This window comes from Delphinus delphis, chromosome 11 (assembly GCF_949987515.2).
Source record: "Delphinus delphis chromosome 11, mDelDel1.2, whole genome shotgun sequence".
In the NCBI taxonomy this organism is placed as follows: Eukaryota; Metazoa; Chordata; class Mammalia; order Artiodactyla; family Delphinidae; genus Delphinus; species Delphinus delphis.
Genome location: NC_082693.1, coordinates 88016611 through 88038087, shown reverse-complemented (window position 1 = coordinate 88038087; position 21477 = coordinate 88016611). Strand labels below are relative to the sequence as shown.

Genomic DNA, 21477 nt, shown 5'->3' with positions numbered 1-21477 from the left:
GGGCTTCCCCTCTCTTGACCTCTGTTTTTCCATCTGATCTGATATTCATCATTCTTTGATCCCAGAACCAGCCTTAAGACCAGAGTAGAGAGATCTCCAGCCATCCTTCCTCCATTCAAAGTCATTTACCTTTCTTTGGTCTCTCCAATATATTCATTTTTATATAAACTCTACTTCCATGAAGAGCCATACCAACGTTTTCTTGGCTTCTGTTTTTATTATCATAGCACTGATGACATCTTAGTTGTTAGCAAGAGACAGAGAGAGAGCAGATCTTCACTGGAAAGTAAAAGACTTTGGTTCATTGGTTTTCAATCCAGCTTCAGTTCAACATTCGTTGAGAGCCCCTAGCATATCTCACCCATCTTCCCATCAGCCCTGCATTACAAATGAGATCTTTCCCATCTGCAGGTGGGGAAACAGGCTCAGAATTTACAACATTTTAGTCAGACTTACCCCATGAGTAAAAGACAGAGCTGAGATTCAACCTCAAGTCTGTTTTACTCTGAGCTCTATCTCTTTCTAACACCCTCCACTGTCTCTCCAATCAGACCTAGAGAAGGATTCTTCAGGCCCAGAAATATTCTCTAGTGCAGGTCTGAGAGATGGAAAAGCATGAAGTCACCTGGATTTCTCAGATTGGTCATGTTTGGCTCAGGGGCCTCAAAGCTGATTAACACATCTCTCCCTAACTTTTAGCATCTATAAAATAAGCAGTGAGAAGAATTAATTGGCAATGTCTGGCAAAACCTGCTCAGCCTCTTTATCGTTCACACAGTACTTCTTGTCCAGTAAGTCTCCTTTCTTCCTTCCAAGAACCAACATCTATAGACTTGGATTACAAATAGATATGAGTGAGCTTCTGTGATTCTCTACCCCAGAATGTATCCCAGATCCCCAACCCCTCCCCGCCTCCCTATGGTGCTTCCTGGCATCTGGAAGTAACCAGGTCCTGGTGATGCCAGGACTTGAATTCTCCAGGGTCTGTGCCCATCTCTGCAAGCATGTTGCAGAATCAAGATGTTCCATTGAAACATGAGTCAGGAAAAATATCAGTCTGACTCTGAAAACTGCCCCTCACCCTAAATGAGGTTTAAAAAAATGCCAATGAGATGGGTGCCTATTCGTTCCTGATTCCAGGCCTTGTCCCCAGGCTTAGCTTTTCCAGGTCCCCAGGTGGTGCCAGGAGCTGCAGTAGAATGGGTAGAAGGCAGAGCAGGGACAACACACACACACACACAGACACACACACCCCCCATGGTAGAAAAAGAAGGGAATGCTGGGAATGACCCATGGTCATGTCCAGAAGGAATGAGGATTGTCTTGGATACAGAGCTAGCCTCAGAGAGGGCCTGGCCAAGCAAGAGGTCTGACTCACTGCCGTTGCCAAACCAGGAGTGATACCCATATTGGTCTTCTTGTGAATCAGAAAAAGGCACCCCCTCTAGATGTTGACAGCCTAAGCCACACATCACACAGAAAAAGGTCCCAATGCTCTTGGGCTCCAGAAAAAAATGAAAAATGGGTTTCCAAGGAAGCCATGTGGTAGGATGGGTACCACAGAAAACCATCACATCATGATTGTAAGAACTTCTGTGGGCCCATGGGCAGAAGAGGAAGTCAGGCAGTGAGTGGGCTGCAAGGAATTTAATACACTGGCCACTTCAGAATCCCCCTTTTCTGTTTTCTGAACCTTTGAAAACAAAAGATGAGGTGTGAAAGGGGGCCCTTGAGTGTGCTTCCTGTAGGTATTCACCTGTCCAAGCTGGAATTATGGAGGAGGGAGGGCAGAGCCACAGCCAAAAGAGGGCCAGGCTGAGCCGTGGCCTTGAGGGTAGGGGCCATGGCCAGTGGCCTCAGCACCTTGTCCGGTGCCTGGAACACAGACGCTCAATAAATCTTTGCTCAAGGAATGAATGTGTCCATAGCAGACATGCTTGCGGGACCTTTACACAGTCGTGGAAGCCATGTACTCAGCTGGGCCGAGGCAGCCAGACTGAGGTGATGGTGATTGAGGCCCATGTCTGATGGTCTTAATGAATGACATGGCTGGCAGTCAAAGAAGAAGGAGGTTGACACACAGCCTTTTGCCTGTGCAGCCTCCCACACGGAACCAGGCGGGGCTTGGGAAGGAAGCCACAGGTCCTGCCGACATGGCGCCCACCCTCTGAGTATTCTGAGATGCCTTCTCTCTAGGCCTCTCAGCCCCATGGCCCTGGGATCTGCAGGCAGCAGAGCGGCAGCTCCTTGCAGGCATAAAACCCAGCACTGTCCCAAGGGAGGCCAAGCCTCCTCAAGCCAACACAGATTATTTCCTCTTTCACTGCCTCCCTCCCTAGTGGAAAAAACAAGGAAACAAAATTCCCCTGAGCAACCTGAAACCCTGTGACCCCCTGGGCAAGTGCAGGACGCAGCTCCACCTTTGTGCCCTCCACTTTCCTCCAGCTCACCTATGCTTAAACCCAGAGGCCAGCCTCAGAGGTTATTTATAACATGTCAGAGGAGAAGGGGGCAGGAAATAGGAAATTATGAAGGAGGGGGCAAGGAGGAGTGGCAGGGGCCAAGTGACCCCACTGGCTGGGAATCCACTGCCTGCCTGGCCTGTGGAATCAGAGCCCCAGGACAGGGAATTCCTCCCCAGCCCACATTCCTCCTGGCCCCAGAGCCCTATCTGCTGCTCTCTTGCCAGCCCTGTCCCCTTCCCCAGGCCCAGGTGGAAACTGAGTCATCCTCAGGCTTTTCCTCAGTCTGGCCACAGTCATGTGGGCTTTGTGACAGGAGCTAATGGTGCAAGAGCTGGGGGCCCAGCCCTGGGGACGGGGTGAGCAAACACCCGGTCTTTTACCTCTGCTAGCCCCATGCTGCTCTTTCCTCTCCCATTTAAATACTTGGAAAGCTGGGGTCGGAATGCTCAATGCTTAGGGCCCAAGACTTCTTCTCATTAACTTTATCAAGGGCGCCCAAAGGGGAGGTGACTCGCCTAGAATCACACAGCCAGAGGGAAGAGAGTCAGGCCTGGGGCCCTATCATTTGGGGGCACTGGCCCATTTTTCTACACCCCATGCTGCCCCCCAGGACCTTGGCTAGTTAAGACTCTTTGGGTACCAGTGTGAACATACTGGATTCACTGTAAAGGCTGGAAGTGTCCGTCCTTGCTTTGCCCAGAGCCACAAACCATGAAATGGAATCCCTAGTTGACCACCTCAAATCCTGTGTGGACTGAGGCAAAATATCCAATCCATTCATTCACCAAAACATTCTAAGCAACCACTGAATGTACAGAGCCACTAACTTTCAGACAATTTCACATTGTTAGGTTATTCTTTTTGTTGTTTTAACACACCATCACCAACTCAGTGATTCTCTAGACAAGTGTTCTGAATTGGGCGAATGGAGGGATGATTATAGATGGTCTTCAGCAAGGTTTCTTCTGAACCTCTAGAAGTGTGTATGTATAGCTTTAATCAGAATGTCAAAGAGGCTGCTGTCTGTAAAATGGTTAGATGCTCATCTAAGAGCAGTATAGATCAGAGAGGCGAGAGCTCAGGCTAAGACCACCTGGGGACCAGGCGTGGGGACACACAGGTATGTCTCCCCTGCTGCTCATGACCTCTCCACAGTACTTGTGCCCCAGACCTTCAAGTCATAAATATCTCACGTGGCCACGTTTTCCTTCCGTCAAGCCCCTAATGGTAAAGCAAGATACTAGGGTTTACAAATCTGATGCATGCCCAGAACTGGGCCAACTAAGGTTATAAAACAAGTCGGGGCAGAGGAGGAACATTAAATCTGGCCAGTGTTTGGCCTTGAGGGTCACTCCTCCTTTCTCTTCCAGCCCCTATAAGGGGCCCACTCACACTGATGCAGCCATTTCTGTTTGGCAAGCCTAGATGAGCAACTTCCCTATGCAACGTAGATGATATTTCTTTTTTTTTTTTTTTTTTTTATTTTATTTTTTTTTAACATCTTTATTGGGGTATAATTGCTTTACAATGGTGTGTTAGTTTCTGCTTTATAACAAAGTGAATCAGTCATACATAAACATATGTTCCCATATGTCTTCCCTGTTGCCTCTCCCTCCCTCCCACCCTCCCCATCCCACCCCTCCAGGCTGTCACAAAGCACCGAGCCAATATCCCTGTGCCATGCGGCTGCTTCCCACTAGCTATCTACCTTACTGCGTTTGTTACTGTGTATATGCCCATGACTCTCTCTCGCCCTGTCACAGCTCACCCTTCCCCCTCCCCATAACCTCAAGTCCGTTCTCTAAGAGGTCTGCGTCTTTATTCCTGCTTTACCCCTAGGTTCTTCATGACATTTTTTTCTTAAATTCCATATATATGTGTTAGCATACGGTATTTGTCTTTTTCTTTCTGACTTACTTCACTCTGTATGACAGACTCTAGGTCTATCCACCTCATTACAAATAGCTCAATTTCGTTTCTTTTTATGGCTGAGTAATATTCCATTGTATATATGTGCCACATCTTCTTTATCCATTCATCCGATGACGGGCACTTAGGTTGTTTCCATCTCCGGGCTATTGTAAATAGAGCTGCAATGAACATTTTGGTACATGACTCTTTTTGAATTTTGGCTTTCTCAGGGTATATGCCCAGTAGTGGGATTGCTGGGTCATATGGTAGTTCTATTTGTAGTTTTTTAAGGAACCTCCATACTGTTCTCCATAGTGGCTGAACCAATTCACATTCCCACCAGCAGTGCAAGAGTGTTCCCTTTTCTCCACACCCTCTCCAGCATTTATTGTTTCTAGATTTTTTGATGATGGCCATTCTGACTGGTGTGAGATGATATCTCATTGTAGTTTTGATTTGCATTTCTCTAATGATTAATGATGTTGAGCATTCTTTCATGTGTTTGTTGGCAGTCTGTATATCTTCTTTGGAGAAATGTCTATTTAGGTCTTCTGCCCATTTTTGGATTGGGTTGTTTGTTTTCTTGTTATTGAGCTGCATGAGTTGCTTGTAAATTTTGGAGATTAATCCTTTGTCGGTTGCTTCATTTGCAAATATTTTCTCCCATTCTGAGGGTTGTCTTTTGGTCTTGTTTATGGTTTCCTTTGCTGTGCAAAAGCTTTGAAGTTTCATTAGGTCCCATTTGTTTATTTTTGTTTTTATTTCCATTACTCTAGGAGGTGGGTCAGAAAGGATCTTGCTTTGATTTATGTCATAGAGTGTTCTGCCTATGTTTTCCTCTAAGAGTTTGATAGTTTCTGGCCTTACATTTAGGTCTTTAATCCATTTTGAGCTTATTTTTGTGTATGGTGTTAGGGAGTGATCTAATCTCATACTTTTACATGTACCTGTCCAGTTTTCCCAGCACCACTTATTGAAGAGGCTGTCCTTTCTCCATTGTACATTACTGCCACCTTTATCAAAGATAAGGTGTCCATATGTGCATGGGTTTATCTCTGGGCTTTCTATCCTGTTCCATTGATCTATCTTTCTGTTTTTGTGCCAGTACCATACCGTCTTGATGACTGTAGCTTTGTAGTATAGTCTGAAGTCAGGGAGCCTGATTCCTCCAGTTCCTTCTTTCGTTCTCAAGATTGCTTTGGCTATTCGGGGTCTTTTGTGTTTCCATACAAATTGTGAAATTTTTTGTTCTAGTTCTGTGAAAAATGCCAGTGGTAGTTTGATAGGGATTGCATTGAATCTATAGATTGCTTTGGGTAGTAGAGTCATTTTCACAATGTTGATTCTTCCAATCCAAGAACATGGTATATCTCTCCATCGATTTATATCGTCTTTAATTTCTTTCATCAGTGTCTTATAATTTTCTGCATACAGGTCTTTTGTCTCCTTAGGTAGGTTTATTCCTAGATATTTTATTCTTTTTGTTGCAATGGTAAATGGGAGTGTTTTCTTGATTTCACTTTCAGATTTTTCATCATTAGTATATAGGAATGCCAGAGATTTCTGTGCATTAATTTTGTATCCTGCCACTTTACCAAATTCATTGATTAGCTCTAGTAGTTTTCTGGTAGCATCTTTAGGGTTCTCTATGTATAGGATCATGTCATCTGCAAACAGTGACAGCTTTACTTCTTCTTTTCCAATTTGGATTCCTTTTATTTCCTTTTCTTCTCTGATTGCTGTGGCTAAAACTTCCAAAACAATGTTGAATAATAGTGGTGAGAGTGGGCAACCTTGTCTTGTTCCTGATCTTAGTGGAAATGCTTTCAGTTTTTCACCATTGAGGATGATGTTTGCTGTGGGCTTGTCATATATGGCCTTTATTATGTTGAGGAAGGTTCCCTCTATGCCTACTTTCTGCAGGGTTTTTATCATAAATGGGTGTTGAATTTTGTCAAAAGCTTTCTCTGCATCTATTGAGATGATCATATGGTTTTTCTCCTTCAGTTTGTTAATATGGTTTATCACATTGATAGATTTGCGTATATTGAAGAATCCTTGCATTCCTGGAATAAACCCCACTTGATCATGGTGTATGATCCTTTTAATGTGCTGTTGGATTCTGTTTGCTAGTATTTTGTTGAGGATTTTTGCATCTATGTTCATCAGTGATATTGGCCTGTAGTTTTCTTTCTTTGTGACATCCTTGTCTGGTTTTGGTATCAAGGTGATGGTGGCCTCGTAGAAGGAGTTAGGGAGTGGTCCTCCCTCTGCTATATTTTGGAAGAGTTTGAGAAGGATAGGTGTTAGCTCTTCTCTAAATGTTTGATAGAATTCGCCTGTGAAGCCATCTGGTCCTGGGCTTTTCTTTGTTGGAAGATTTTTAATCACAGTTTCAATTTCAGTGCTTGTGATTGGTCTGTTCATATTTTCTATTTCTTCCTGATTCAGTCTTGGCAGGTTGTGCATTTCTAAGAATTTGTCCATTTCTTCCAGATTGTCCATTTTATTGGCATAGAGTTGTTTGTAGTAATCTCTCATGATCTCTTTTATCTCTGCAGTGTCAGTTGTTACCTCTCCTTTTTCATTTCTAATTCTATTGATTTGAGTCTTCTCCCTTTTTTTCTTGATGAGTCTGGCTAGTGGTTTATCTATTTTGTTTATCTTCTCAAAGAACCAGCTTTTAGTTTTATTGATCTTTGCTATTGTTTCCTTCATTTCTTTTTCATTTATTTCTGATCTGATTTTTATGATTTCTTTCCTTCTGCTAGCTTTGGGGTTTTTTTGTTCTTCTTTCTCTAATTGCTTGAGGTGCAAGGTTAGGTTGTTTATTCGAGATGTTTCCTGCTTCTTAAGGTGGGCTTGTATTGCTATAAACTTCCCCCTTAGAACTGCTTTTGCTGCATCCCACAGGTTTTGGGTCGTTGTGTCTCCATTGTCATTTGTTTCTAGGTATTTTTTGATTTCCTCTTTGATTTCTTCAGTGATCTCTTCATTATTAAGTAGTGTATTGTTTAGCCTCCATGTGTTTGTATTTTTTACAGATCTTTTCCTGTAATTGATATCTAGTCTCATGGCGTTGTGGTCAGAAAAGATACTTGATACAATTTCAATTTTCTTAAATTTACCAAGGCTTGATTTGTGACCTAAGATATGATCTATCTAGATGATATTTCTTACTATCTCCTTCCCTACTCCGCAATCACAGGGCAGGCAAGTGGGCGAAAGTGGTTTTCAGAATCCTCAGCTGGGCAGTGTCTCACCAATGGGGTTCATAGGTGCTTCTTGGGAAAAATTGGTTCCTGGATTAGATATGTTTAGGAAACACTGGATTAAGCAGAGCTAAACAGGTTACCATGCAGCAGGACTTCTCAGAGCCTTTACCCTGCTTATGGTCATTGTGCATCTCCAAGGGAGAATACAGTAAACAGCTTTCCTAAATGTGCTGGCTGAAAGAACATTTCTTACGACGGTGTGTGGAGAACCACGCCCTGGGAAACACTGCTTTAGGCTTTCCCAGCATCCGAGGAAATCTTCCCTGCCCCTATCCTCACAGCTCACCTGATAAATTATAAGAGGTGGTAGTGATGAATTTCTGCCATGAAGGCAGCCTCAATTCTTTGGAGCCAGACAATGAGGGAACCTTCAGTAAGGAACCAGGAGTTCCGTGTTAAAGGATAGATCCAGGTCTGATGGCAAACTTGGAGGTTCCCACCTTAAGGCTCCAAGGGACTGGAATCTGCAAAGTACTCTAGGGAAAAATCTTGATAATAGGACAAAAGGAAGTAATGCCCATCTTTCCAGCCTGGTGGGATAGCAGGCAACAAGCCAGAAATAAGGGGAAAACTTGTCTTTCCTTGGCATTCTAACCACCTGCTGTTCTCCTGGCCAAAATGACATTGGCCTCAAGACTACAAAAGTAGACAAGGAAAGGTAACAGAGGTCTCCAGACTGCAGTAAGACTCAAATAACCTCAGTCTAAATTTCTTTTTATACAGACCACAGAGTCTTACTGGCTAAGGGCTCTCCCAATGACCCATTTTCAGTATTTGTTTATTCCTGTAGTTCACCGCATTTATTGAGCACCTACTAAGTGGGATGGCCTGTGGTCAGGAATACCCATCAATTTCCAGGCAGCAAAGTTATTCTTAGTTTCCTGATGTCTATTTAAAGAGTGTTAATCCTCTCAGCCTCCTCCCTGCAATTAGGCACATACCACTTTCCAACCTGGTACACTGACCTCGCCCAACTGGGAAGGCAGAAAGGACAAGTGTTCTTCCCACCCTCCTCCACTGGGCCAGGAATTTGGCCTTCGTGGGCTAGAGCAGCCTGGGATCAGCCAAGCCAGAGGAGATGTGCATATTTTGCCTGGACCCTTCAATCAGTGCTGGAGTCCAGAGCCTTCCTGTTCTGGTCATTACGGGCAGCAGAGCGAGGCAGAAAGTGCTAGGAATCAACAGGGTTGTGATCCAGGCAGTACAGTGCGATGGTAAAGAAAGACCATGAACCAGGGAACAGACATCCCAACTCAAATACTAGCTGTGCCATTGTGTGGCTGGGTGACCTTGGGCATAAGTTGTGATTAAGAGCTCAGACTCTGGAGTCAGGCAGGCTGGGCTCAAATCTTGACCCCACCATACTAGCGGCATTTTAGGCAAGTTACGTAGCCTCTCTCAGCCTCAGTTTTCCCATCTGTAAAGTGGAATGATGGTGATCATGATAATAATAATAATTCCTAATATGAAAGTTTATATTAAATAGTAGAATTAATATAATATGTATATAAAGTTCTTAGAACAGCTGTCAATAAATATTAGCCACTTTAATATTTAATTCCTCTAAACCGAGATCGTTTCATCTGCAAAACGGAAATAACACTGCCTTCTCATTGGGTGGTTATGAGAGTTTAAGGAGATAATGCATGAAAAGGTCTTAGAATATAAAAATGATTTAATAAATGTTAGATATCATCAAATAGTACTGTTTTTCTATTTCCAGCTCTATCTCTTATGCCAACCTCCTCTACCTTTCTGGATCTCAGTTCCCCATTTGTCAAGTGAGAGTAGGAGTCAGATGGCTTCTACAGTATCACAACACAGGGACCTGTGGCCTGAAAGTCACTTGTAGCAAAGCTGAGTCAGTAGCCCCAGTGTACCTCCAGTTTCCCCACATCTCTGTGCACAGCTCATAAAAAAAGGAGAGAAAAAAGATGGCTTGCATTCACATATCCTGTCTTGACTTGCACTGTCCTATTAATGAGGTGGCCATTAACCACAGGTGGATATTAAGCACTTGAAATGTGACTAGTCCAATCTGAGATGTGCTATGAGTGTAAAATACATATTGGATTTCAAAAACTTAAAAAATTGAAACCCCATTAATAATGTTTTAAATTGATGACATGTTGGAAAGATAATATTTTGGAATATCGGATTAAGAACAGTATTAAAATTAACGTCATGGGTTTTTTTTTCCTTTTTTCAAAAGCGGCTACAAGAAAATTTAAAATTACATACATGGCCCACGTTTGAGGCACGCAGTATTATTTCTCCCAGAAGGTGCGGGTCTAGCCTTACCCTTTCCACATCCCTGCTTGTGCGTTGCCCAGTAAGAAACTCTTCTCTCAGGAATACCAAAGGAATTTGAACTATTTGGAGTTAACTTTTTTAAACAAAAGAAAACACAGATGTTAACTGTCCAGGTGGGGCATTAAATTTTAAGAGCCTCTAGGAATCTCCTCTGGCTTAAAGGGGCCCTGAATAAATAAAATCCGTCAAGCTGCCAAAGCTCCCATGATGTAAGCACCCAAGGTTCAACATCTGCACTTTGGTTTCCCAGACGTCTCACCCTTCTCTATTTGGAAAAGGATGGGCAATAGCTTCGGTTGTATTTCCCAAGACAACCGCCACTGTTTAGCACACTATCTGCTATCTTAGCAGCTTAGAACAGCGTTTTTTCATTGAGCTGGTTGTGCCCAGCATGTCAAAATTGGTTTTCCTTTTGTCTCTCTCTCTCTTTGACACACACGCAAGCTAAGTGCACCATTGCCTGGAAAGGCTGGAAGGCTCTCTTCCTCGAATGCCCTCATTCATTCAAGATACTTTTTTTTTTTTTAATTTATTTTTTTGACTGCTTTGGGTCTTTATTGCTGTGCACGGGCGTTCTCTAGTTGTGGTGAGAGGGGGCTGCTCTTCGTTGCGGTGCGCGGGCTTCTCATTGTGGTGGCTTCTCTTGTTGCGGGGCATGGGTCTAGGCGCGCGGGCTTCAGTAGTTGTGGCGCACAGGCTCAGTAGTTGTGGCTCGTGGGCTCTAGAGCGCAGGCTCAGTAGTTGTGGTGCACGGGCTTAGTTGCTCCACGGCATGTGGGATTGTCCCGGACCAGGGCTCGAACCCGTGTCCCCTGCATTGGCAGGTGGATTCTTAACCATTGAGCTACCAGGGAAGCCCATCATTCAGGATACTTTCATTGCATGCCTACTATGCACTGGGCAATGGATGGAGAGTAGTGTGTGACTCCCTGTACTCCAGCTGGCTCACCATCTAGGGGGAGGCACCAAGTGGTAATAATATGATGGCTAATGTTTATCAAGCTCTCACTACAGGCCAGGCAGTGGGCCAAGCCGGTGACTCCCATCATCTCAATGAACTCTCCTACCACCCTAGGAGCCTAGGAGTCCTATTATGGCATCCTCCATTTTACAGATAAGCAAAAGGAGGCTGAGAAGGATTGACTTGTCCAGGATCATAAAGCTATCAATTAATGGAGCCAAGGTTTGAACCAGGCAGTCTAACTCTAGGACCTGTGCTCTTAACCACCTTAGAAAGCACAGAAAGTGTGATAACAAGTGCATGAGCAGTGTTCTCTGGGGACACAGAGGACAGGTACATCATTTTGCCTGAGAAAGCAGTTGGTCTTATTCACTCAGAGATCCTACAACCCAAAGGAAATTCAAGAGATTATCTGGACTCAAGGTCACAAAGTTGGTGATCCATAGGGCTGCAGCTGGCCCAGGGACATGTTTTGTTTGGCTCACGCGTGTGTACGTGTGTGTGTTTCTTTTTAATTGTGCCAGCATTTAAAAATCAGATTTCACGTTAAAATCTTGGATTTCTAGCTTGTCCTAAGAGACTGGAAATCTGGCAGCACTGGACTCACATTCTGATAGATTGGAGCTGGACAGCAGCTGTGCCCTTCTGAAGGGACATGAACTATTCAGTTCTCCATAGTCGTCACCATTCTCTATCACTCCCCCCAATTCCAAAGCCAAAGATAATTCGCTAATTTCATCATATTTGCCCACTGTTTTGTTGTTTGTCGTATAATAAAGAAATAATTTTTAGTACCCATTCATTACTCCAAAGTGGGAAAAAAAGAGAGTGGGGAAACATGTTTTTTGGTAGACATGAGTAATAATTCAATATGTTTAACATGCAGATATGCAGCTTCCAATGACTGGCCTCTGTAGGCATTTGGTTTATGACCTGACCTAGATGAGAGCTGAGGAAACCCACGCCAAACGAGAAGCAATCAGGAATGAACTGGAATCCACACCCACACCCATTTGTTCAGAACTGCATCCCAGAGAACAACCTGGATGTTGTTAGGGTTCTCTCACATCTCTCAGTCCTTCTGCTGGGTATTTCTATCAGGAAGCCACAGTCGCAAGATCTTTGGGGGTCCCTGTCCTATTGTTGGAGAAGGGAGTGCACTGCAGTTGCTCAATAGGGCACATGTTTGATCAGGGTCTTCCAAACCCCCTCCTCATCCATTTAAACAAAGGTTCCATCAGATGACACACATCTTAATCACAGGTCTTTATACGAGCCAGTCTTCCATGAGGGGAGTTTTCTCAGATAGGGATGTTTGAGCCAAGCCGTGAATCAAATTTTCTGGAGCAAGGGGCTGCTCCGGTAGACCATGGATCAGGAAGGCCTTGTTCCCATGAGCACTGAGTCTCAGTCCCACCTCTTCTCTGTCAGCTTCAGTAGTGGTGTTAATGGGGTTCAAAAGAATTTTTACCAAGCCCTCCAGTGATCAATGACAGACACTGAAGTGACCTTGATTTTTAATTCTAGCCATCAGTTAGGTCTGCAAGTTTGCTATGTGTTTGGCACATCAGCTCTGCTTCAACAGGAAGTCTGGTGGTCAAATATGTCATCTGATAAAGTGCATCGGCTCATTAGCGGTTTTGTTCAGACGAAGCCCTCATCTGCTTTCATAACCACAGAGATCCTAGCTCTTGTCTTCATAGACCACATTCCTAAAGAACTTACCTCCTAAAAGGTGTTGTTGATGGATTTAGGTGCTCGATTATTCAGAGAGAGAGCCCCTTCCAAAGGAACTTAGAGCCAGAAATACTTGACGCATAGTAGGCATTCAGGAAAATATCAGTCACCATAAATACAGGTGGGGAGCAAGTGCACACACACCACATAGGCCAGTCCTGCTGTGTCACAGATGGGAGCCTGAAATCCAGGGAGGCTGACGTCACCAAGGTGATCCTAGAATCAGGAGGAGACCTAGAGCTAGACCCCAGGTGTCCTGACTCCCAGCCAGTGCTCACTCCTGGACACTGCACCTCTCCCAACCCTGGGTTAGATGGGGAGGGGGCTATGGACTTGATATTCAAGTTCAATATCACCATTTCCCAGGCCCTCCCATTGACTACCCCAGCATCTTCCCCCTGTGACTACCAGAGGCAAACGTGCTGAAGCAGTCTGAAGAGGGATGGGAGGCACCTGACCCTGGAAAAGAGTGAAGGACTTGGCCTTGAAAGAAGTTGGTTCCAATCCCAATTCCATGTATCAGCTGTGTGGCCGAGCTCCTGAACCACACTAATTCTCACTGTCCACCCCTGTTAAACGGGAACGATGACCCCTCACTGTCCTGCTTTCCTCAGTGGGAATGTTGTGATAATCAAATAAGATCAAGTAGACTTAAGACTCTAAAATGTGGAGAATCGTGAAAATATAGAGCAGGAACTTCACTTTTCTGTCCTGTGGGAGGCAGTGGGACAAAGTGGAAAAGCATTAGACTTGGGTGGGACGGGGTCTCAAGCTGTGATTTTGAAACGCAGCTCTCTGTATGTGACCCTGGAAAACATCCTGTCTCCTCTCAGAGCCCCATTTTCCTCACCAGTAATAAAGTGAGAATGCCCCCTTTGCCACATAATATAACAACACTACTACTAAAAGCTAACATCTGTTGAGCTTTTGGTATGTGGCAGATTCTGTACTAAACATTTTCCCTGAATTTTTTCACTTAATCACCAACCCAGTGTGGTACATACTATTATTCCCCCTATTTTGCCGATGAGGAAACTGAGGCCAGAGAACTTAACCACACTAGGTGAGCAGCAGAGCTCACAACAGGTACTGTGTTTCCAAATCTCAAAGGCTATGAGTCCATTCGTGATGATCAGGTCTAAATCAAAAGGAGATCCGTCCTAACTCATGAACTGCAAGCACCTTAGCCAAACACCATGAGCCTTCACGTCACGAAACCACATCCTCAAGAAGCCTGACCCAGGTTACGAGGCTCACCTTCCCCACGCTCTAACCTGGGGATTGCAAGAGCTCTGAGATTTCTGAATGAACAGTGCTTCTCTGCAGGCAACTGAGCTACCTGGTGCCCGGCGCCCTCATTCTGAGAGGGTTCAAAGATGGCCGGGGGGGGGGGATAAATAACTGCCAACTAATATTCAAAGTCTCAGGTTCCGGAATGGAACCTGGTCTGCTCTGGATTTCCCCTCTCCCCACCCTCCCCACCCTCTGTCATCCAAGGACTCTATTTTTCCACCCGCTAGACTTTCCCTTGGGCTCTCTGAAGCCAACCTTTCCGCTTTCCTTCCCTTCCCCACCCCCACAAAAAGCAGGTGGCTGCAGGCCTGGGAATACTTAAGGTCTCTACTCCCTGCACCGTGGATGCCACCATTAGGTGACAGGCTTTACGTGAACATAAATCATAACTGGGTGTTGGGCAGCATGGACCGTCACTTCTGTGGCAGCCGGACCACTCCAGCCTCGCAGATGGCTTCTAAAGGCATCAGGGAAAGTTGTCCTGGCCCCCTCCCCTCCTCTAGACACTAGTTTTTTGGCAACCAAGTAAAAAGGCCTCTTAGTTCCACTGCGGCTGGGATAGACACCTTGTGACCTCCTGTCAAACGCTATTTAGTGAGTTCCTTTAGCTAGAGTCAGTACTCATCGGCTCCAGCCTGTCAGAGATTAACACAGAAAAACAGATCAACAGGAGGAGCCCATGTCACCCCCTCTGAATGGCTAGGCAACTCAAGCAGGACACATCGGCTACCCCCCACCTCCACCAGCCCTGTTCTCAGCGCTGTGGGCAACCTAGAAATCGGCAAGGGTGGGAGATGTGTGGACCTGCCCACAGGAGGAGAGGTGGCAAACTGGTGTGAAAGAAAAGAGCCATTCCCAGAGGGTGAAGAACAGCAGTCTACAAGGGGTCCGTGAGCTCTTTTCAGCACCTCAGTGAACCAGCCCAAATCATACACTGCCATCATCCAATAACCCATGAGAATGCTTCCCAGGCTTAGGCAAACACCAAGTTTCTTTGCTTTGGGCTGCAGTTAACTGTATTAGCTGATTATATCAGAATAATGACTGGCTATGGTCAGCAGTGACACACATAGTTTAACTGGTTTTTGTAGTGGAAAAATAATCAACACCCAAGACATGAAGTTGTGATTTTCCAAACATGAAATCCATTGAAGGAAAATTAATAAAAATAGTCCGTGGTGTTGAAAAGGCTGTGAACTGCTGATTAAGTGGAAAGAGTACTTGGTTAGGAATTCGACATAGGGTGCGAGGCTTGGTTTTGTTAGGGCTGTACTGTAATAAACCCGGGGGTGGCAGGGGAGGCAGGGGCTGCAGAGGCTGGCTATGGAAGAAAATCAAAGAGAAGCATATGGAGGAGAACCCCAACAGCAGGGAATCAGAAAACCAAGGTGGGGAAGTTACAAAAGGAGTAGCATCTTCTCAAATCCAAAGAGTCCTAGCTCTTAGTCTATACTGATTTGGACACAGATTTGGAGGTAGACTAAGCAAATGTAGGTTCTGGTTCATCTGTTTCTTAGTGGTGTGATCTTGGGTGAGTGATTTCACCTCTCTGGCCTCACCAGGCAGCTGGGGTGGGCAGTCTCCACCTGGTAGGATTACTGATATGCCAAAAAGGAGATTTTTCTTTGGGAGGGTGGTGGCGTATTATGTCTAGAAGGTGGGGCTGGACTTATCAAGTAATGCAGAGAACATAGCAGATGCCTCCTCTCTTAGGAGGGTTAGATGCATCCCTCTGGGTAGTACACAGCCCTTAGGTCAACCCAAGAATAACCTCTCTGGGAATTTCCCAAGCAGGTCTGAAGAATTGTGTTTGCCTAAAGGTGGTGTTTTTCGACATGTTTAAAATTTGGTCAAGGTGTGATTATTCTGCACCAGTGCCAGGAAGTGGTCAGGGAAAAGGGACCAAGTGAGATGCGGAGAATAAGAAGTTAAGCAAGGGGTATTCAAAATTGAGGGGAGGGCATGGGCCAAGACCCAGAGAGAGAATGGGAACAGCTGGAGCTAGAAGGGCCAGTGATGATGACAAAGGTAGGCAGAGGCCAGACTGGCCATTGTTGCAGCCATTTTATGACACTTTATCCCAAGAGTCCACTGAAAGATTTTAATCACAACAGTGACATTCTCTCTTAAACTAGCCCTTCTAGCTCCCATCAAGATGAGACTCCAGCATCTTTTCTTGGCCAGGACCCACCCTGCCCCCTCTCCACTGTCCGTCTCCATCCTATGGCCATCCCACCACTCTCATCCAAGCGCCATCCAAATTGAATGACAAGGGGAGAAGGGGGACAAAGGGATGAGTCCCCTTGCTGCCACCATGAGCCTGGCCAGGCCTATTCAACTAGGGGACATCTTTGAGCCAGCAAATAAGACCCTGTGCACGGCACAGATGTCTTCAAAACACGAACCTGGGTTCATGTCAAATCCTGAAGTCAAGCAGCTTAGTGTAATGAAAGGCCCATTGCTTCGTATTAGAGCAAAATAAAAATAAAACCATTTGCAAATGAATTAATACAAAACTGCAACAAGTCAAAGGCCATGGCTTTCCTGGCACGTAAGTAAGCCCCATTCTCCCTACAAAAATACTCCCATCAACTTGGTCTAAGTAGCCTTAATATTGCTCCCTGTCAAAGGGATAAAGGGACAAGCAAAAAGGGAAAAAAAACTCAGAAAGTCAATAAAATTCATAAATTGTTTTCCCATTTGAAAGAAGCATGAAAGTATCTCCAGCACAGGGCTATAGTAGTTCCTCCATCTCTGCATGTTGCATATCTGAAAAGAACTGTGTTACACAGCCGTTCTGGACGGCAAATTGTCAGGAACTGTTCACACATACTTTATGTCCAATAATTCCAAATTGTATGTTTGCCATAGAGAAATATCCATGCATACGAACAAGAGGATTGTACGATGACTACTTGCTGTAGTGCTCTTTGTGAGGATGAAAAGCTGTTAGAAACCTAAATATCTACCGGTAGGGGAATGGCTAAATAAATATATACCTATACCTATAGGGCTATTATATTATTATAGTAATAAAATAGTATATAACAATATATAATATGATACATAATGTAATGTAATATATAGTATAGTAGTTGATTATATTTTAGAGCCAGGCTGCAGGGGTTTAAATACAGGCTCTGCAGCAACCTTGAACAAGTTACCTAATTTTTCTAAGCCTCAATTTCCTCATCTGTAAAATGGAGACAACAGTAGCATACCTGCCTCATATGACTTTTGAGAGAATTAAATGAGTTAATTCATGTTAATTATTTAGAATGGTGCCTGGCACGTAGTAATCACTCCATAATTAGTTTTTAAAATGTATAACCCTATGGAATTCTATACATTAAAAAAAATGTAGTAGATCTATATGTATATTAACTGAGAACAACCTAACACATTGTTCATTGAAAAACAGTAGAATGCTATATTGGTATTCCACTATTTATAGTGTTCTACCACTCATGTTTCCAAGGGAAAAAGCTACTATAAATTTTCTATGAGGGGCTTCCCTGGTGGCGCAGTGGTTGAGAGTCCGCCTGCCGCTGCAGGGGACACGGGTTCGTGCCCTGGTCCAGGGAGATCCCACATGCCGCGGAGCGGCTGGGCCCGTGAGCCATGGCCGCTGAGCCTGCGCATCCGGAGCCTGTGCTCCACAGCGGGAGAGGCCACAACAGTGAGAGGCCCGTGTACCGCAAAAAAAAAAAAAAATTTCTATGAGTACCTATGTATGTAAATGCATAGGGAAGTGAGTAGAATTAGAGGAAGTGATCAAAAAGGACTTCATTCACCCTTATCTGATTTTAGATAGATGATAGATAGATAGATATGGATGGATGGATGATGGGTGGATGGATAGATGGGTGGATATCAATGTACACACAGATACACACACACATAGTCATAGAATGTATCCATACTATCCTTGTAATTTTTAAAATGTGGATAAAAATTAAAGGTCCGAGGACGTACAGATTATTATTCCTCTTTTATAAATGAAGAGACTAAAGCTTAAAGATGCCCAGTAACATGCTTAAGTGCATACAGCCAACAAGCCCCAGAGGAAGGATTTAAGCCCAGCTCTGCCCATGCCACAGCCTTTCTACCACCGCACACTGCCTCTCCAGGCCACCCAGGAGTTGACTATGACAAAGGCTAGAAGAAAGGGCCTCCTTGTCCATACTGGCTGGAATGGTAAAAGCTAAATGCAATGGAGAATTGTGTTGTTGTTTTTGTTTTTAATTAATGAACCTTTTGGAATGTGCCATTCAGCAGTGGAGCTGAATGGTCCCTGCTGTTCCTGCAAAACAAACAAAAGTCCCTCCACCCAAGCCACTTTTGTGGCCACTTTTCTAGCCTTATCTATCCAGGGACTGTGAAAGGGACACAACTGTGGGAGGGGCACCTTCTCCAGCCAGCCCAGCACCCAGTCTCCTGACTCTCTCTGGTTTTCCTCCCATCATACTAGGAGTCTGCATAGACTGGGCACCTCACCCTGGGAGGCCCCCATTCATCCCCACCGGGAAGGGTAAGAGTATTGAAGGCCAAGATCTCTTGTCCCCATTAGCTTTGCTTTTTCCTGGGCCTCAGTGAGACAAATCGAGTCTTTTTTTTACTTTGTCTTGGTGGTTTTGAGGGTCTCTTCCAGTTCTAATAGCCAAAGAACATTAGAAATTTTCCTTTAATTTTCTGTATTTATACCCTAATATGATGAGGACGATGGTAATTAGTTCTCAGTCCCATAAGATGATGTTTAACTAAAACCTCTGGCCATTTTGGCTGTCTTCATATTTCTAAGGAAAACTCCCCAAATAGATAAGTAAGGCATTCTTCAAATGTTAACTCTCCATTTCATCCTGGTCCTAGGAAGCGTCGTCTGCCTTAGAATATCAAGGGTAATTGAAAGTTGAAAAGTTTTGGAAGAATGGCGTAACTAAGAATGGCTTTAGCCTTACCATACAGTAACTGGGTGACCTTGAGCAAGCACAGTCCCTCTCAGACTCAGTGTTTTCCTTTGAAAAAAATAGGTGTAATACCTACTCTTGAAGCTGCTGGGTTGATGAAAGACACGGGATCTGGGAAGTGCTTGAACCTAGTGGGAGTCTGCGAGATGTCCCTTCCCTCCTTCTACAAACAGCAGCTCTCCTCTTTCCAGAGTTACTAAGATGTCGACAGCCTGGGTCCGCTCCCCAAGTGACTGGCTCCTCTCTGAAGTCTGATCCTTTTTATTTTCCTTAAGTCACAAAGCCCAGTGTACAGTGTAATTGCGTGTTTGTGAGTGAGAGAGAATAGATCAGGCTTCTTTGAAAATGGCTTCTTTGCTAAAACCACAACCTCAGATCTGATACCAAAAGAATCTGCTGGCACTGGTCCCTGTCAAAACAATTCGGAGACATCCAGAGACCATCCTCCAGAGCTGGCAGTGGGCCCCCAAGCTGAGCCTCACTCTCGAATTCCCAACAGGCTCAGGCTCAGGGGGCAGGCCCCCAGCACTCTATCGCACAGCCCCATGCTTCTGTGCAAAGGAGAGCTTGGCATTCTGAAGCAAAGTTCTCTCTCTCTACTGCTCCCGCCCCCTGCAGAAACCACACAGACACACGCACGCAGGCACAGGCACACACACCCCAATTTTCAGAAGGCTCTTGGCACTGCCCACCCCTTCCTTAGCTGGACAGAGCTGTGGAGCAGAAAGCAGGCCAAGACTGCCTTCTTCATTCCTAGTCCCCCCCCTTCCCTCCTCCAGAGTCAAGGTTTTGTCAAGAGTTTCAGGGGCAACCACTGGTGGGGAGGGGGCTGCAGACATCGTAGCTGCTGCCAAGTCCTTTTCTTTCTGTCACAGTATGTTTTATAAGCCCGCATGTAGTTTATTCTTCTAAACGCTTCGCTAGGGTGCAAGGCCTGGAGTTGCCATAGCAACGCCTTTTAACTCCTCCTCATCCAGAAGGCAATGCCAATCCCCAGGGCTTTGGGGGAGAAAGGCAAAAAGAGACACCTGGGGATGAGGAGAAAGGAGAGGGAAGGCCATAGGGGATTCCTTAGAGAGGGCCTTCACGCAGCAACATGGCACCCGGCCACGAAGAGAAAAGAGCCAGGAAGGTCCTGGAAGAGGAAGCTGGTGGGCTGGCGTAAGCATTTTTCATGGACTACAGTATTGATTGGTGGGGTCGTAGGGGTTAAGGGGAATGGAAACGTCTACACATTTCCTTCAGGGAGAGAACAGGCCGACATCAACCCAGACAGACTGGAAACCAGAAGGGCTGTGAGCTAGGAATACTGGGAGCCACCTACTGGACGCCAGCAGGGGACTGTAAGGCAGCAGAGGTCAACAAGCCGGCAGCCCACATCCACACCTCCCATTTTTAAAAGCATTATCTCATCCCTGCCACTAGTGCAGTGCACCAAACTGAGGCAGAACAGTTTTGGATCAGTGCCAGCAGTATCGAAGTTTTTTTGTTTCTTTTTTATTTTTGCTACCATAATGTTCTTGTCTTTGGGTACTTCCTGGTAACTTTGCTTTTCTCTGGGCAGTCTACTGAGGAGGGGGATGTGGGAGGATTTCTTAAATAAATCCAGAGAAATTACAAGAAACTTTCTGTATTAGCCCAGACACACAGCAGGAAACCTAAGCAGTGAACAGAGTCAGGCAGTGGCCCCCCTGGAAGCGGTCCCCTTGCTCCTGTTTCCTCTCTTCCCTGGTAAACTTCCAGGGTGGAAACCCAAAAGCCAAGAGCAAGGGGGAGGCATGAGGTCTCCCTCTCCCCACACACCAAAATCCAAGGGAACACACCCAAGCCATTGTCAAGTGGGGACGACGCCCTGACTCCAGCTGGCTCCGGGCCCCAACTATGTGCTCTTCCCTGAGCAAGACCAGAGCCCGCTGCCACCACCAGCAGCTCCCAGCGTTACTCAGGCGGGAGTGACACCCACGGGGTGAGGGCTGTCAGAGGAGGAGAAAGAAAAGCTTCCAGCCCTCAGGCAGCCCCAGAGAATCCTTCCAGGCAATCCACAAACCCAGGGGCCAGTCAGGTTCCCCAGGGAGAGGGAAAGGTGCACAACACAGGCCCCAGGAAACCACTAACACGAGTGACCCCAGGCCACACAAACGCCCGTGCCTGCCGACTGGACTGACCTGCTCAGCACAGCTACCTCCCTTGCTTCTCCTAGGCCCGCCAGGCCCACCAGCGGCGCCTCTCCCCGCCAGGCCCCTGCCTCCCCGCCCCCCTCCCCTGCAAGCACATTTGTGGAGGCCCACACCAGGACCCAGTGGAAAATTTCTTTCCCCTTTATGACTGTCCTTAAAACACACACGCTCCATTCTTCACCTCTGAATCTGCACAGGCAGAGGGTGGCTAGACTGTGTCCTACCGCACCCCCCAGCCTGTGTACACACACACACACACACACACACACACACACAGAGCAAGGGCCACTGGACTTGCATGCCTTATGAGCTGGAAAGGAGACGAGAGATGTTTTCCAGCTGCTACTCCACCTCTAGCCAACCATGCACAAGTGTCCC

General features: G+C 45.6%; 2 protein-coding genes across 3 annotated transcripts in view; one reads left to right on the top strand and one right to left on the bottom strand.

Moving 5' to 3' along the window:
* SYN3 (synapsin III) overlaps positions 1 to 21477 on the top strand; it is a 456321-nt gene that overhangs the window by 194856 nt on the left and 239988 nt on the right. The gene's annotated exons all lie outside the window — the stretch shown is intronic.
* The window catches only part of TIMP3 (TIMP metallopeptidase inhibitor 3), a 60753-nt gene that overhangs the window by 37894 nt on the left and 1382 nt on the right, over positions 1 to 21477 (bottom strand). The gene's annotated exons all lie outside the window — the stretch shown is intronic.